The sequence below is a fragment of the Sapajus apella genome, unplaced genomic scaffold, assembly GCF_009761245.1.
Source record: "Sapajus apella isolate SASKATOON/1434 unplaced genomic scaffold, GSC_monkey_1.0 scaffold115, whole genome shotgun sequence".
Taxonomy (NCBI): Eukaryota; Metazoa; Chordata; class Mammalia; order Primates; family Cebidae; genus Sapajus; species Sapajus apella.
The window spans coordinates 681593-698736 of NW_022437055.1; the positions used below are offsets into that span (position 1 = coordinate 681593).

The 17144-nt window shown below is 52.4% G+C and overlaps 1 protein-coding gene across 7 annotated transcripts in view; it reads left to right on the top strand.

Moving 5' to 3' along the window:
* Positions 1-11985: 11985 nt before the first annotated feature.
* The window catches only part of BCORL1 (BCL6 corepressor like 1), a 77100-nt gene continuing 71941 nt past the window's right edge, over positions 11986-17144 (top strand). For 3 of the 7 annotated variants that reach the window (XM_032260175.1, XM_032260171.1, XM_032260177.1), the window contains exons 1-2: positions 11986-12084; positions 13362-13441. The gene's annotated coding sequence lies outside the window, so the exon portion shown is untranslated. Of the gene's footprint in view, positions 12085-12684; positions 12814-13361; positions 13442-13640; positions 14449-17144 lie in introns of those variants that run through there. The other 4 variants (XM_032260172.1, XM_032260174.1, XM_032260173.1 and 1 more) reach the window with 4 other exon arrangements.

Sequence of the window (17144 nt, forward strand, 5' to 3'; positions counted from 1 at the left end):
CCGGGCGCGGTGGCTCACGCCTGTAATCCCAGCACTTTGGGAGGCCGGGGCGGGTGGATCACGAGGTCAAGAGATCGAGACCATCCTGGTCAACACGGTGAAACCCCGTCTCTACTAAAAAAATACAAAAAATTAGCTGGGCATGGTGGTGCATGCCTGTAATCCCAGCTATTCAGGAGGCTGAGGCAGGAGAATTGCCTGAATCCGGGAGGCGGAGGTTGCGGTGAGCCAAGATCGCGCCATTGCACTCCAGCCTGGGTAACAAGAGCGAAACTCCGTCTCAAAAAAAAAAAAAAAAACTTACTAGCTGGGAATGGATAAATAAATTGTGGTATATCCATACAATGGAATATTATCCAGCTATATGAAGGAATAAGGTACTGATATGTGCTATAACATGGAGGAACCTCAAAAACATGCACAAGAAGTCAGATACAAAAGACCACGTATTGTATGATTTCATTTAACATTTATCCTTTTTTTTTTTTTTTTGACAGTTTCACTCTTGTTGCCCAGGTTGGGGTGCAATGGTGCAATCATGGCTCACTGGAACCTCCGCCTCCTGGGTTCAAGTGATTCTCCTGCCTCAGCCTCCCAAGTAGCTGGGATTACAGGCGTGTGACACCATGCCCAGCTAATTTTGTATTTTTAGTAGAGACGGGGTTTCAGCATGTTAGTCAGGCTGGTCTCAAGCTCCTGACAAGTGAGTCACCGGTCTCAGTCTCCCAAAGTGCTGGGATTACAGGCATGAGCCACCAGGCCTGGCCATTTTATTCTTTTTAATTTAAAAAATTAAATATAGAGATGGAGTCCTTTTTAAAATTCTATTTTTTAATTAATTGATTTTTATTTCAATGGACTTTTGGGAAACAGGTGGTGACTGGTTACATGAAGAAGTTCTTTAGCGGTGATTTCTGACATTTTGGTACACCCATCACCTGAGCAGTGTACACTGTATCTAATGTGTAGTCTTTTATTCCTCATCTCCATCCCACCCTTTTCCCTGAGACACTGTATCCAATGTGTAGTATTTTATTTCATTTTACTTGATGATGAAGTCTTGCTCTGTCGCCCAGGCTGGAGTTCAGTGGTGCGATCGCAACTCACTGCAACCTCCACCTCTTGGGTTCAAACGATTCTCCTGCCTTAGCCTCCCTAGTAGCTAGGACTACAAGCGTGCACTACCATGCTTGGCTAATTTTTGTATTTTTAGTAGAGACAGCATTTCGCCATGTTGCCCAGGCTGGTCTTGAACTCTTCACCTCAAGTAATCTGCCCACCTCGGCCTCTTAAAGTGCTAGGATTACAGGCATGAGCCACTGTACCTGGCCAATGTGTAGTCTTTTATCCCTCACCCCCTCCCACCCTCTCCCCTGAGTCCCTCAAGTCCATTGTATCATTCTTATGCCTTTGCATCCTCTTGGCTTAGTTCCCACTTACAAATGAGAACACATGATGTTTGGTTTTCTATTCCTCAATTACTTCACTTAGAATAATAGTCTCCAGTTCCATCCAGGCTGCTGCAAATGCCATTATTTTGTTCCTTTTTATGGCTGAGTAGTATTCCATGGTAATATGTATGTGCATATATGTGTGTGTGTGTGTGTGTGTGTGTGTGTATATATATATATACACATTTTTTCTTTTTGAGACAGAGTTGTGCTCTGTCACCCAGGCTGGAGTACAGTGGCGTGATCTAGGCTCACTGCAACCTCTGCCTCCCAGGACCAAGTGATTCTCGTGCCCCGCCTCCTGAGTAGCTGGGATTACAGGCATGTGCCCCCATATCCGACTAATTTTTGTACTTTTAGTAGAGATGGGGTTTTGCCATATTGGCCAGGTTGGTCTCAAACTCCTGGCCTCAAGTGATCCATCTGCCTTGGCCTCCCAAAATTCTGGGGTTATAGGCATGAGCCACTGCACCCAGCTTGTATGACTTCTTTTCCTCTGGGTAGATATTCAGTAGTGGGATTGCTGGATCAAATGGTAGTTCTACTTTTAGTTCTTCAAGGAAACAGGTGGAGTCTTGCTATATTGCCTAGGCTGGTCTTGGACTCTTGGCCTGAAGTGATCCTCCTGTCTTGGGTTCCCAAAGTGCTGGCATTAGAGGCTTGAGCCACTATGCCTGGCCTATGATTCAATTTAAATGTAATATTCAGAATAGGTAAATCTAGAGAAACAGAAAGCAGATCAGTGATTTCGAGAGATTGAGGGGAGGGGGAAACAAGGAGCAACTGCCTGACAGGTAGGGAGTTTCATTTTGGGGTGACGAAAACAATTTGGAACTAGAGAGGTAGTGGTTGTACAGCACGGGAATGTACTAAATACTAGTGAATTGTACACCTTAAAGTGTTTTTTTTTTTTAATTTTTTTTTATTTTTTATTTTTGAGACGGAGTTTCGTTCTTGTTGCCCAGGCTGGAGTCCAATGGCACAATCTCGGCTCACTGGAACAACCTCTGCCTCCCGGGTTCCAGCGATTCTCCTGCCTCAGCCTCCGGAGTACCTGGGACTACAGGCATGCACTACCACGCCAAGCTAATTTTGCATTTTTAGTAGAGACAGGGCTTTCTCCATGTTGGTCAGGCAGGTCTTGAACTCCTAACCTCAGGTGATCCACCTGCCTCAGCCTCCCAAAGTGCTGGGATTACAAGCGTGAGCCAGTGCACCTGCCCACCCCCCCCATTTTTTTTTTTTTAAACAGTCTCACTCTGTCGCCCAGGCTGGAGTGCAGTGGTACACTCTGAGCTCACTCCAACCTCCGCCTCCCGAGTTCAAGCGATTCTCCTGCCTCAGGCTCCCAAGTAGCCTGAGGCACTCAGGACATCCACCATGCCTGGCTAATTTTTGTATTTTTAGTACAGATGGCGTTTCACCATATTGGGAACTCCTGACTTCATGATCTGCCTGCCTCAGCCTCCCAAAGTGCTGTGATTACAGGTGTAAGCCACTGCGCCTGACCGTTAATTTTATATAAATTTGACTTACAGATGCTGGAGAGGATGTGGAGAAATAGGAACACTTTTGCACTGTTGGTGGGAGTGTAAATTAGTTCAACCATTGTGGAAGACAGTGTGGCGATTCCTCAAGGACCTAGAAATAGAAACTCCATTTGACCCAGCAATCCCATTACTGGGTATATATCCAAAGGATTACAAATCGTTCTACTATAAGGACACGTGCACACGAATGTTCATTGCAGCACTGTTTACAATAGCAAAGACCTGGAACCAACCCAAATGCCCATCGATGATAGACTGGATAGAGAAAATGTGGCACATATACACCATGGAATATCATGCAGCCATCAAAAACGATGAGTTTGGGTCCTTTGTAGGGACATGGATGAACCTGGAAACCATCATTCTCAGCAAACTGACAGAAGAGCAGAAGATCAAACACCGCATGTTCTCACTCATAGGCGGGTGTTGAACAATGAAAACACATGGACACAGGGAGGGGAGCACTACACACTGGGGTCAGTTGGGGGGAAATAGGGGAGGGACGGTGGGGGATGGGGAGCTGGGGAGAGATAGCAAGGGGAGAAATGCCAGATGTAGGTGATGGGGAGGTAGGCAGCAAATCACACTGCCACGTGTGTACCTATGCAACAATCTTGCATGTTCTTCACATGTACCCCAAAACCTAAAATGCAATAAAATAAATAATTGGGAAAAAAAATTTGACTTCGATTAAAAATGTACTAACTGGACAAGCTTGGGCAAGTCACTGAATCTCTTTGTACCTGAATTTCTTCATCTATTAAAGGGGAAAGAAATAGTAACTACATGATGGAGTTGTTATGAGTATTACATAAGCTAATACTTGTTAAATCCTTTGATCAGTGTCTGGCATATACTAAGTGACATATAACTGTGTGTCAAATGGGGTCCATGAAGGGAAAGAAATAATAAAACCCTTGGTAGTGAAACGTTTGAGGATTTATGGCAAAGATGGAAAGGAAGAAAGTGCTCAATGTCCTTCAAGATGTAGTCCCAGAACCCACTGGTTCTAGAATTTACTGTAGAGATTGTTTGAAATCCAAAGTACAAGGCACCACCCAACCTATTCAATAAAGCCCTAAGTGGGGCAGTGCCTTGGAATCTGAATTTTAAAGGAGCTGTCCCGTTTGATTCTGATGTATATTAACGCTTGAGAAAATTTGGTAAGTATATATAGACTGAATGTGTACTAAAGGCAGAATATTCACTTCCCAGATTGTAAAAAAAAAAAAAAAAAAAAAATCAAATTCCAGGTTTGGATTTTTTGTTTGTTGGTTTTGGTTTTGGTTTTTTTTTTTGAGATGGAGTCTTAGAGTCTTGCTCTGTCACCCAGACTGGAGTGCAGTGGTGTGATCTCCACTCACTGCAACCTCGGTCTCCCGGCTTCAAGCAATTCTCCCTCCTCAGCCTTCTTAGTAGCTGGGACTACATGGACATGCCACCACGCCCGGCTAACTTTTTGTATTTTAGTAGACACAGGGTTTCACCATGTTGGCCAGGATGGTCTCGATCTCCCGACCTGGTGATCTGCCTGCCTCAACCTCCCAAAGTGCTGGGATAACTGCCGTGAGCCACCACGCCCAGCCTTAATTTGCTTTTTTTAAATTATCTTCTAACTTTCTTCACAAAACAGACAATTCCTGTGGCACGCTTGCAGTTTAATGAGCAAGAACAGACACACAAGAATACACATAAACACACACCCTGCATGCACGCATACCCCACCCCACACACAGAGAAAGACACACACACAGAGAGAGAGAGAGAGAGAGAGAAAACTGAAATAAGAATGGTATCTTAACTGAGTTATCTTAGCTCGTGACACTATGTGCTTACTCTGCTGTTAATGCTGGAAGCTCTATGCCGGGCCATGTGGAAGGCATGGGAAAACATGGCCCTTGCTATCTAGATATTTACAAATTCTAAGATACAAGACACTGGGGTGTCTGTGGGTGATTGGTTTGAAAAGTGTGGTGTAGGGGGACAGAGGATTAATAGAAGGCATGCTGGGCAGGACTTGAGGGGACTCATGCTCCCACTGCTCCTGGTGAATGCCTACTTGTCAGTCAATCCCAAAGTATTCATGGAGGGCAGTCTGCGCAAATGCTGCCAGGCATTATGGGGAATGCTGAGTTCTATAACAAGGTGCCTGCTGTCAGATGGGGCGGTCTAACCAAGGCACAGGCACAGAAGAGCACACTACGTGCTAAACTGTGCAGTATTTACCTATGGGGACCAAGAGTTCAGGGACAAGAGGATGTCTCAGAGGCGAAGGCATTAGCTGAAAGCTTCACGGAGGTGGGGCTCGAAGGATTTGGCCAGGTGGAGGAGGGTACATGAAATGGATCAAGCATGATATAAGCAGGTTCTGCAAGGCACCTCAGTCCCTGCTAACCTCCCTATGCCTGTACAGAATCGCTACCACAGCAAGAGAAAAGCAGCACCCCAAATTCAGTGGAATTTGGTGAGCACCCACTAATACGGGCCACTGAAATGGTTGCTATTCTCAATATCCTTTAGCCTCTTTGGGGCAAGAGGTAATAATTTTGCTGAAAGTTTTTGCTAAATTTTATTCTACTCTCCTTGCCAAAAATACATCTCTTTTTCTTTATGTTCAGGTTGTGGGTTTTATTCCTAGGCTTAAGTGAAGCAGGTCCTCTGAAGTTCTGAACTCTAAAAATTCCTTGTATATTTTTTTAACTACTATGGAGCATCTGCTAGGTGCCAGGCACTGTTCTAAGTGCTTACCATACAAGAATTCATTTGATCCTCATAACGTTTTCTTCTTCTTCCTCTTCTTCTCTTTCTTCTTCTTCTTCTTCTTCGTTTTAATATACAGAGACCGGGTTTCACCATATTGCCCAGGCTGGTTTCAAACTCCTGACCTCAACTGATCCGCCCACCTTGGCCACCCAAATTGTTAGGATTACAGGCATGAGCCACTGCGCCTGGCTCTTATAAGGTTTTCAGGAGGTACTTTTTAGCCCCCATTTCACAAATGAGGGAACTGAGACTCAGAGACAAGAATGCAAGGCAATAGCGCTAGGAAGTGGTGGAGCCAGTATTCAAACGATGTCTATCTAACTTCAGAGATTGTGTGCTTAACCACTGAATGGGAAAAGAAAGACTAAAAGAGACCAAGACTTTAAAATGAGTCTTTGGCAAGAAGGGAAGTCAAGTCTGGGCCTCAGTTTCTTCACTGTAAAACAAGTGCCTACTCTTTGCCAAGGTGGGAGGTCTTGTGGGGAGACGAAGGAGGCTATGATACACAGATGAGAAATACTGAGTCCTTTCATCCAAGGAACTTACAATCTAGTCAGAGAGATAGAGTGTAGAAGTGCTAACTAAAGGGACAAGCTAAAAACTGCAGGCGTACCCTAGAGGAGCAGTCAACTTCCTTAGGGAGGGTGTGGGCATCAGGGAAAGGGGCATGAGAGAGTGGTCTTTTGTTTGTTTGTTTGTTGTTTGAGACAGAGTCTCGCTTTGTTGCCCAGGCTGGAGTGCAGTGGTGTGATCTCAGCTCATTGCAACCTCTGCCTCCCAGGTTCAAGGGATTCTCCTGCCTCAGCCTCCCAAGTAGCTGGAATTACAGGGATGCACCACCACACCTGGCTAATTTCTCTATTTTAAGTAGAGACGGGGTTTTGCCATGTTGCCTAGGCTGGTCTCGAACTCCTGACTTCAAGCGATCCACCCACCTTGGCCTCTCAAAGTGCTGGGATTACAGGTACGAGCCGCCATGCCTGGCCTCAAGAGCTGTGTAACGGTTGAGTGAGATTTCTTTTTTTTTTTTTCCCCATTTATTTATTTTATTGCATTTTAGGTTTTGGGGTACATGTGACGAACATGCAAGATTGTTGCATAGGTACACACGTGGCAGTGTGATTTGCTGCCTTCATTTGCTGCCTTCCTCCCCATCACCTACATCTGGCATCTCTCCCCTTGCTATCTCTCCCCAGCTCCCACCCCCCACCGTCCCTTTCAATAAGCTAAGAAGGACATATAAAAAGCTGTGGGAGGAGCCAGGTACAATGGCTCACACCTGTAATCCCAGCACTGTGGGAGGAGAAGAGGGAAGGATTCCTCGAGGCTAGGAGTTCAAGACCAGCCTGGGCAACACAGCAAGAACTCAAGAACTCATCTCTACAATTTTTTAAAGTTAAAAAAAAAAAAAAAAAAAGCTGAGGAAGCAGAGCTGACAAAGTGTATGTCTTATCCAGGGAATGCCGAGGGGGCTAGTCGGATCAGAAAAGAGGGTTTTATGAGTGACATGGAAGGAAAGGAGGCTAGAACTAGAACAGGGAGGGCCCTAAAGGCTAGGTAAAGGTTCATGGACTTGATTTTGTTGGCAGTGGCCAACCATAGCCAGTTTTGCAGAAGGGTAGACTTCTTAGAGTCCCTTCCACCTTTAGCACTGCATGTTTGATTAAGAACTTTGTTGGCTGAGCGCAGTGGCTCACATGCCTATAATCCCAACACCTTGGGAGGCCAAGGCTGGAGTATCGCTTGAGCCCAGGAGTTCCAGACCAGCCTGGGCAACATAGCAAGACCACTCCCCAACCCTGCCTCTAATGTTAAAACAAAAAATTAAAAGAACTTTGTTTAGAGCCTAGGAGTCTCAAGGAAGAGGGGACTGGTCAGCAAGCTGAAGGGCTTGACCTGGTGAGGCCTCTGGGGCGATTTGAGCCCCTTTCCTCATTTTCACTCCTTTGGCTATAAAATCCAAAAAGGTTGTTGGTTGTTTACAGAGTTCAGTTTAACGGACATGCTGTCTCCCTGTCCACACCTGGGGCTCTAAGAGGGCAGAGACCGGGCCATTTGTTCTCTGGGAGCCAGTAAGTACTTAGTCTCCAGTACTCTGTAGGCTGCTGGAATGTATCTACTGTAGGGACCCTGCTTACAACAAAGGCTTGTAATTTGCCAATAGCAAATAGGGGCATGGACTCCTCCCCAACCCTCCTTGCCCTTTAAAATAAAGTGATACACTATAGACATCAGGTGTAACACATGGTCACTCTTTTCTGTAGCTTGCACAGCTCTTTCTGTCTCTCCCCTGCCACCCCCCACCTACCCCGTTCCCTTTCAAGGCAGGTAACTTAGAATGAGCCCTTTGACAATCCTGAGATCCTAAGTTCCAAAATTAAGTTTACCTTCAATTGATTGAGGTGCAGGGAACAAAAGGACAACTAGAAGCTTCAAATTTGCTTCATTCTGATAGCTCTAAAGATCTAAACTGGGATTTTTGTTTCGTCATAGGGCTGGGCTGTTTTACCAGAGAGACAAGGCCTCTGATTACAGAACAAAGCAGAGAATTAAACTAATTACCTACGGATTCGGTTAGAGGTTGGTTTGGAGCCTAAATTACCTTGGGACCCCCCCCCCACCTCCATGTCCTGCATTGTCTAGTAAGTTTCAGGAGGGCAGGGCCCAGACCTGTGCCACCCTTAGGTTTCTGTGCTACACCTAGGGAGGCTGGTGATGCTGACACTGATAGTAACTCCTGCATGATCGGGTGCAGTGGCTCACACCTGTAATCCCAGCACTTTGGGAGCCTGAGGCTGGAGCATCACTTCAGTCCAGCAGTTCAAGACCAGCCTGCGAAACATAGCAAGACCTCATCTCTGCTAAAAGTAAAAAAATTAGCTGGGTGTGGTGGTGCATGCTATAGTCACAGCTACTTGGGAAGCTGAGGCAGGAGGATCGCTTGAGCCCAGGCGTTTGAAGTTGCAGTGAGCCATGATTGCACCACTGTACTCCAGCCTGGGCAACAGAGTAAGACACTGTCTCAAAACAACAACAACAACAACAAAAATCCAAAAGCTCCAGCATGAATCCAGTAGTTTATGGTATATAAAACACTTTCCCGGCTGGGCGTGGTGGCTCATGCCTGTAATCCTAACACTTTGGGAGGCTGAGGTGGGTGGATCACCTGAGGTCAGGAGTTCAAGACCAGCCTGGCCATCATGGTGAAACCCCATCTTTAAACAAACAAACAAACAAAAAACACTTTCCCATCGATACCTCATTGCTCACGGGATGTTTTTATGAGGGAGGTAGGGCAGGTACATTGATGTCCATATTTAAGAGGTAAAGAGAAGACCCAAAATACAGTACCTGGCATCAGGCTGGCACTACTCAGTCAAATGTCAGGGATTGCTTGAGGTTCCATTGCTAGCTATGGATAAGGCAGGACTAGGACCTGTTCTTAGAACTTTCCCAAACAACCCTCTTTCCATTCCACCACGCTGCCTCTCTGAGAGTCCAGACCTGGGTCAGTAGACATTACTGATGAGAGAAATAATTAAGAAAAACAGGCCAGACGTGGTAGCTCACGCCTGTAATCCCAGCACTTTGGGAGGCCGAGGCAGGCAGATCACAGGGTCAAGAGATCAAGACTATCCTGGCCAACATGGTGAAACTTCGTCTCTACTAAAATACAAAAATTAGCTGGGCGTGGTGGTGCACCTGTAGTCCCAGCTACTCGGGAGGCTGAGGCAGGAGAATTGCTTGAACCCAGGAGGCGGAAGTTGCCTGAAAAAAAACTATTTTGGCATGACATGGAGGCACTATACCATACCGAAAAAAACCCTGGATATAGAGTTAGGACTACTGGGGTTGAGTCTGGGCTCAGGAACTCACTAGCCATGTGACCTTGAGCAAGCCACTCATAGATGCTCATAGACTCAGTTTCCTCAATTACAATATGGAGAGTTATAGTGAGAAACACATGAAATAACACAAGTGAAAGAGCTTTGTAAACACTCTGATGCTATACAAAGGTAGGTATTATTATTATGGTTATGTTGTGGTTCTAACCTCAAATAAAATAATCATTAATATCTACATTCTTCACAGGGTTTCCCACAGCTCTCCCCACCCTGCTCCTTGGTTTCCCATCATCTCCTGTAGGGCAGGAAGCCTGGCCCCCAACAGGAAAGGGCTCAGAGGAGCGAGAGCTTCAGCCAGGAAATAATCATCTTGCCCCAACCTTAGTTTCACCAGACAAATGAGGCAGCCAAATGGTGAGACACAGACTAGTGCGAATGGAGATGTTCAGGATCTGTTTCGGCCTCAAACCAAGGAGGAAAGTAGCCCTAGCACCCTAAGGGCTTTCAAGAAGTGGAGAGTTAGTAATTTCTGGGTTAATTAAAATCAGCGATGACAGTAAACTCTTTCTGAATCAAAGCAGAATTGGTGGGGTCTGTATCATCAGGCCCCATGGAGATGATTTTGAGTTCATATATTGATTGGCTTAAACAGATCACTTCCAGACCTTCACTTTCCCCTTGATGCAACTTAGGCCAAATATTTTTTAAGGTAGGGGTGTGTGTGTGTGTGTGTGTGTGTGTGTGTGTGTGTGTGTGTGTGTGTTTATGCGGTGTGCAGGGAGTGGGGATGAGGTGCATGAAAGGTTAGTAGGGGCCAAGTACAACATCTTGAGGAGAGGTTCCCAAAGCAAAATAGAATGGCCAGCATCACATCCACGTTGCTGGCAATAGGTTTTGAGGGTGGTGAGGACAAGCAAGAGGGGTCCTAGAACACCAGGCCTCAGGCCACAGCAAAGCCACTGCAGCCTTAGATAACTTGCTCCAATGCTCACCCACATCCCTCACGCCAGGTGAGGGAGACATACCAGGCAAGTCTCAACTGCCATCTCCAAAGTACTTCTAAAGGAGAGAAGACACATCGCAGCTGAGAATGGAACCTCTGGGCCTAGGAGAAGGGAGGTGGGGTGGGGAAGAGGACGAGGAAGACATTAATCCAGCAGGGCTTCCTTCTAGTCCAGATGACCCCTCTGACTTCCTCAGCATGGACAAATATATAATAAATAATATCAATATATCTGCACATAAAGACTTTTTTCAAATTCCTGCTATTCATTTCAAATTCCGTTTACAAAGCACTGAATCCTCCAGGAACTGCTGGGCACCTCCCCTAATACCCTCTAGGCTGAGGCAATGCCTTTGAAGTCCCTATCACGGGCTCAGGGCTACAGCTGCTAAGAAACACCCTAAGACTGAAAGCAAATCGGCCGGCAGCTTCAGCTCCTTCGCAAGCTGCTGGCTGCTCTCTTCGGAGTCAATGTAAAGTCATCAGAGTTCGACTGTGGACCGCAAGCTTCTCAGCCCTTCAGTCCCAGGGATGGCCTGGGATGTAAACACACACGAGGGTTTTTTCCTTTGGCCAGGCAGGGAGTCGTTAGGGTAAAGGGTAAAGGTCAAGGGGGCTCGGATAGGTGACTGAGGAGCCCAAGGAAAGCTGGCAGAAGCCGAGTCCTCTAGAGCTGGGCTTTTGGCTCCGAATCGTGCAGGCTTCCCACTTTACAACAGACCTTTCATCCCCTTCCTCCTTCTTCCTCCCTTGGGTCTCTCGCTCCCTCCATCTCCAGATGCCTCCACGCCCAGGTGGGGGCTGCCTGCTGAGGGTGGCCCAGGGGGTTTGCAGCTGGGGAGGTTGTCACAAAGAGTGGGCCGCCCGGGAGACAAGAGGCGAGGCGGCGAGCCCCGGCATTTTCCTTTCCCCAGCACCTGTCCCACTTCGGCGCCGGGGCTGGGGCTGCTCCCGCGGGCGGCCTCGGAGCCTGAGCGCCAGAACCACGCACTGAGGTCGCCCAGGGTGGGGACGTAGGGGGCCGGGGGAGGGGCGGGGCGTCCGGCCACCGCACGCAAGACCCTTCGCGTCCCTCCAACATACACTGAGGCTAAACAGGGGGAAGAGAGTCACACAGAGCACGAGCGAAAACGCTCGCTCTCCGACTCGAACGGCGCGTTGTTCGACCCCCCTTCCTGGAGCCGGGGGCTGGCCAAGGAAGGTGGCTCAGTTCTTCCCCCGTGGCCAGTGCGGGGTCTGCGGCTGCCCGGCGAGGTTCCGGCTTGCCCGGGGCTGGCAGGGGGAGCCCCGAGAACTGCAGGCCCGCCCCCCCTTCCTCCTCCTTCTTCCCCTCCTCCCCCACGTGTCCTCCCGGAGCCCAGCGGCCTGATCCCAGCACCCCCCCACCGCCACCTCCCTCCTCCTGCTTCACCCGCTTCCCCGGCGGCGTGGAGAAGAGCAAAGTTGCAACAGTGGCAGGGGGCTCTGCCCAGGTAAAGGGGGCGCCGTGAGGCGGGGGTGGTGGGGGAATGGTGCGGCCCTGCGGCGGGGGCGGGGGGAGGATAAAGAAACTTGCTTCCCGCGGCCCCCACCCTGCGTGGGTTCCGATCTTGCGTGGAACGAGCCCTCGTGGCGAGTCGCGGCAACACTGCCGGGACCGAGGCCGGCACCTGGATCTGGACCCGGACCGCGCGCTTGGGCCAGCTCGGCGGGCGCAGGCAGCGGGCCAGGCCGGCACCCAGGCAAGGGCGGGGTAGGTGGCCGTACACCGGACCGAATTGGGGACTCCGGTGGCTTGGGCGCGGGCCGAACCGAGACCGGGCCGAGTTGGGTGGCGAAGTAGGACGTGGATTCGGGGGCGGGGCGCGGCGGGAGGGGGAAACCAGGCCTGGCCGGACTGGCCTGGGCGTGGGGGCGGGGGGCGAGTTCGGGGCACTTGCTGGGCTCAGGACCGAGCGGTAGGGCGGGGCGGCGCTCGGGGCTGGGCCGGACCCGCAGGGAGAGGGCGAGGGGAGGGAGAGCGGGGGGTGGAGTAGGGGCGTGGAGTTGTGAGCGGGGTCTGGCTCGGCCGGGGGCGAAGGTAGATCGGCGGGGCCGCGAGCGGAGGGAGGGAGGCCCGCGGCCGCGCGGCGGCAGCGAAGGCCAGCTTCCGCGGAGTTTGTGCCCGGGCTTCCCGGGCTCCAGCCGCCTCACGCGCACAAATGGGGCTAGGGGAATGAGTGGTAAGCAACTCCGAGTGTTAGACGGTGATCGGGCGGCGATTCCGGGAAAAGCGAGGAAAGACACCGTCTACGATTTGCCGCACCCCCCACCCACCTCTTAGCATCTGGATTCTGTTCTCGTGGGGGGGCCACGGACCCTCCCTGCCACGATCTTTTTACTCTCCAGCACTCCTATCGTCTTCCCCCGTCTTCAGCCATCTGACTTTCCTAGGGGTATGTGTTTTTGGGGGTGGACGGCGACGGGGGGTATACTTTCCTTCTCGCGGCGGCAACCTGGTTCATATCTTATTCCTACAAGGTAGCGTCGCTTCAAGTCGCGTGGACATTGGGGCTTAATTTACCCCCCCCCACCCAAGCGATTTAATGGCTTTTAAGCAAAAGGACGAATACCTGGATTTCCACGGCAGGGATGAGGTTTGAAAATTGGGATTCACCCCCAGTTCACTTCCACTACCAACCCGTCTTTCTTGTGAGCCACTTCCACGGGTATCCAAACCTGGGGGGGAGGGGGGACGGGAGTATTAATGTGCTTCTCTATTTCTACACAGGGTCGGCTTCGCGAAGGACCGCTAGCCTCGGAGGGAAAGTAGAAACCAGTACAACTCAGGTCGCCCCCACCATTACTTCGGTGAGGGGGCAACGCTAAGAAGGGGATACTGGTGGGTAGGGGCCCAGTATAAGGGAGGGGGCTGGGTAGTCATCCCCAGAGGGACTCCGTGTCTTGGCGGGGAGAGAGAGAGGCGAGCCCCGGCTTCAGGGGAGGGGTTCCGGGGAGGGAGATGGGGGGGTGGCGACGACGGTAAGGGGGGCGGGAAGAAGGGGGAGTCACGCCCTGCCTGCAAGGGGAGCCTCCCTCAGGCCCCTGGGAGAAGGGGACTGAATGCGTCTGTTTTGTGCTGCCGGGCAGAGGAGATCTGGGGTCTCCAGATTTGCACACTGGATCGGCACCAGTGGCCTGAGAAAGTCAGGTCTGGGCATAAGGTGGAGAGCCTTGGAAGAAAGAGAGAGAACCCCTTGGCCCCTACTCACTGACCCTCTCCCTTCCTCAACCTCCCCTTTTGAGGGACGTCGAGGTGGGGGGGGGCGTGGGGCTCCTGCAGCCCCGCAGATTGAGCGCCTCCGCCTCTCCCGGGAGTCTAGCTTTTTGCCCGGCTTGCTGCAGCCACTGCTGCCTCCCTCTCCAGAATCCGCTCGGTCTTCTGAGCGATCCCCTCCTCCTCTCCTCCCCTCCCAGTGTCACCGGGGCTGCTTGGCTCTGCCCCCTTCGCCGCCGCTTGCTCCCTGCTTTCGTCCCTCCCTCTCTTGCTGGCTCCCTCCCTTCGCCTCCTCCTCCCCGTTCCCCCCAACCCGCGTAGGCGGCATTCTGGGAGTTGTAGTCCGATGGCGCGGGGGTTGGCGCCGCCTGCGGACCCAGCCGGACTCCACTTCCCGTCGAGCCCTGCGACCGGCACCCACTCCACCAGGCTTCGCTCGCACACAGACACACACACACACCGCTCTCCCCCTCACTCTTTCGCTCGCCGCGGCTGCTGCCAGTGTGTGGCTCTGTCTCTCCTCCGCTTTGCTGAGCCCTCCCTTCTTCCTCTCAGTTCCTAGAGTCCGACCGCCGCCGCCGCCGAGAGAGAGGAGAAGGAGGTCGGTGGTGATAAGGGGCGGAGGGGGGCATCAGATCTGGGCAGTATTAGGCGGGTGACGGTTAAGAGGGAGTAAGAGGGAGCCCGGGTGGCGGCCTGAGCCTCCCCGCGGAGCCGACCCGGGAACAGGTGCGTCTTTTTTCTCTCTCCCCCAACCCCTCCACCCCTTTTGACTCCCCGGCTTTTTCGTATCCCCCCACCCGCTTCTTTCTATCTTAAGCCTTTCTCCAACCCTGTCCCTTCTTCTCCCTGCGGCCGCTCGGCTTGCCCCCCGGGGGCGCCGTCCTCTTCGTGTCCCCGGACGTAGCGCTCCCTGGAGCTTGCTCTGTCTTCGCCCCTCCCTTCGGGACAGCTCCCCTCCACTTCCCACCTTAGTACCCCATTCCCTGCCTTGCCCTACCCCCTCCTCGACCCCCTTCTCTCTTAGCCAGGTGAGTCTTGTTCGCCACGATCCGAGAGTCTTCTTCCCGGCTGGGCGGGGGTCTCCATGGAAACGGGGGTCGGTTGATCCTGGGGGGGAAACCGTAGGAATTACCCTACTCCTCGGAAAGGGAGGTGGAGGCTATGGTCTTGTTAACTACCTGACCCCAACCCTGGATCCAAGGATCCGACGATCTTCGCGAAGGGAGGCTGGCTAGCAGGGAAGGGCGAGAAAAGGCTTGTTTTTTTTGGGGGGGGGTGTCCGTGATGAAGTCTTGAAGAGACCAGGAGAAAATACCCTCCAACCTCAGAGGGGAGGTGAGACGGGTGCTCTTCAGGGCTGCTTTCTTCCCGGCGCTGGGGTGCGGGAACCGTAGGGTAAGGGGTACCCCTAGGTGGCGGCGGGGCCTGGGTTCGGGAGTGGGAGTGCTGTGATGGGGGCAGGGGCAATTATCCGAGTCCCTGGAAAAAAGGCGGGGGATGACTTCGGAGCGCCCTGGCTCCGCTGCCCTCGCTCTAGGGGCGGGGGCCGCCTGGCCGGGCGCGGCGGGGAGGGGGCTTAAATTGAAGGAAGATAAGATGGGGGCAATTCACACTAGCCCCAGCATGCCAGGGGGGAGATCCGGCGTGCTAGCCCTCCACCCGCTTCGCGCCAGGCCTGGAGGCAAGGGGTCGGCGAGCGAAGCCGAGGGCTGGAAGGAGGGAGGCTCCGGTTACGGGGCCGGGTTTCGGGATCAGGGGCAATCCCCCGGCCCTTGGAGAAGGAGGGAGAGGGATGGCCGCGAACCCCAGGGCTCCCCCACCCTGGGTCCTAAGGGGCGTGAGGAACGGACAGCAGGCCCAGCGGAGCTGGATTCGAGCGGATCGCGGCCGGGGAGTGGGAGGGCTTAGTGGTGGGCTTCGGGGGGAGCAGTCCGGCGGCGGGGCGGGCGGGCGGGGCGTGGGGCTCCGGCGGGCGGCGGGGCGGGGCCGGGGCGGCGCTGCTGCCGCCGCCGCTGCCGCCGCCGCCGCTGCTGCTCCTGCTGGGGCCGCCGCAGCCGTTGCCGCCGCCGCCGCCGCCGCCGCTTCTGGGCGGGGAACGGAGGCCAAAGAGAGTCCCGTGCCGGGGCAGAGGGCGCAGGCGGCGCGCGGTGGGGAGGGGGCCGTCCTGGGGGCGGGGGCAGGCGGGGGGTGGAGCCCCCGACGGGGGGCGGTACGAGCCGGGACGACGACGACGAGGAGCCCCGGGGGCCGGGTGCATGGAGGACGAGGTGCTGGGAGAAGGAAGGGGGGTGTGGGTCCCGCGACGGGCCTCGTGGGCTTGGCTCCTCGAGGTTCGGCTTCGGGACAGAGCCCTGCAGGGGAGCTAAGAGGCCGGGGAAGGGATAGGGAGGTGAACTGGACGGTGGAGGGGGCCCTCTTCGCCGGGGTCCCGCCGAGAGGAAGGCTGGGCCAGAGGGACGTCCGGGGCAAGGCTGGGAGGAGCCGGCCGCACCTCGGCTGGGGATTTCGCGTTATGGAGGTGCGGGAGCCCGTTGTAGGGAAAGACGTGGTCGAGGGGAAAGGTGGGAGGGAAACACTGCAAACCCGGGAGGCCAACAGCACAGGCCCGTGGGGGTGCCCTTCTATTCCGCTTGCACCTTCTCCCTCCCTGAGTGGAAGCACTAGCACTATGTTTTTGTTTTATTGTTTTGAAATTTTCAGTGTTGGCTGATGGAAACTGTCGATGGGGTGATCATCATTCTTGGTGTCTGCTGAGTAGATGGTAAGGACAGGCATCCTTTGGCAAGCAAGCACCTAGCCTAGGGTTTAGAGGCTCTTTACACGTGTGTGGGAAGGGGGCCCGGTAACTTTGTGCCATAGCTTGGCTACTCTTAAGGCAGTTTGGAGGTCGTCCCTCTGGTACAGAGGTGGAGTACAATTGCAAAAATCTTCAGTGAGACTTCTGGAAATGAGTTGTAGGTTAGCGTTACAGTGGGCTAGCCCTGTGCTTCTTTGAACTTAGAAGGCTCTTCATCAAAAGCACGCCGTTGAGTTACATGGGAAAATAAATGTGGATGCATTTGGGGTTGGGTGTGGATTAGGTTGATAGTAAAATTTCAAGGTTGGAAGGGACTTTAAAGGTCATCTACTTTACTGTTAATATGTCTTGTTCTTGAACGTTGGAATTGAGGAAGCTTTATTATGGGGGAGATGGTAGTTGGCACAGTGGAGGATGTTTGTTGCAGAGTTTAGGGCACTTTAATTGGATGGTGATCTCACCAGTGGTACTAAAGATGACAGTATGTAGGAAAGAAA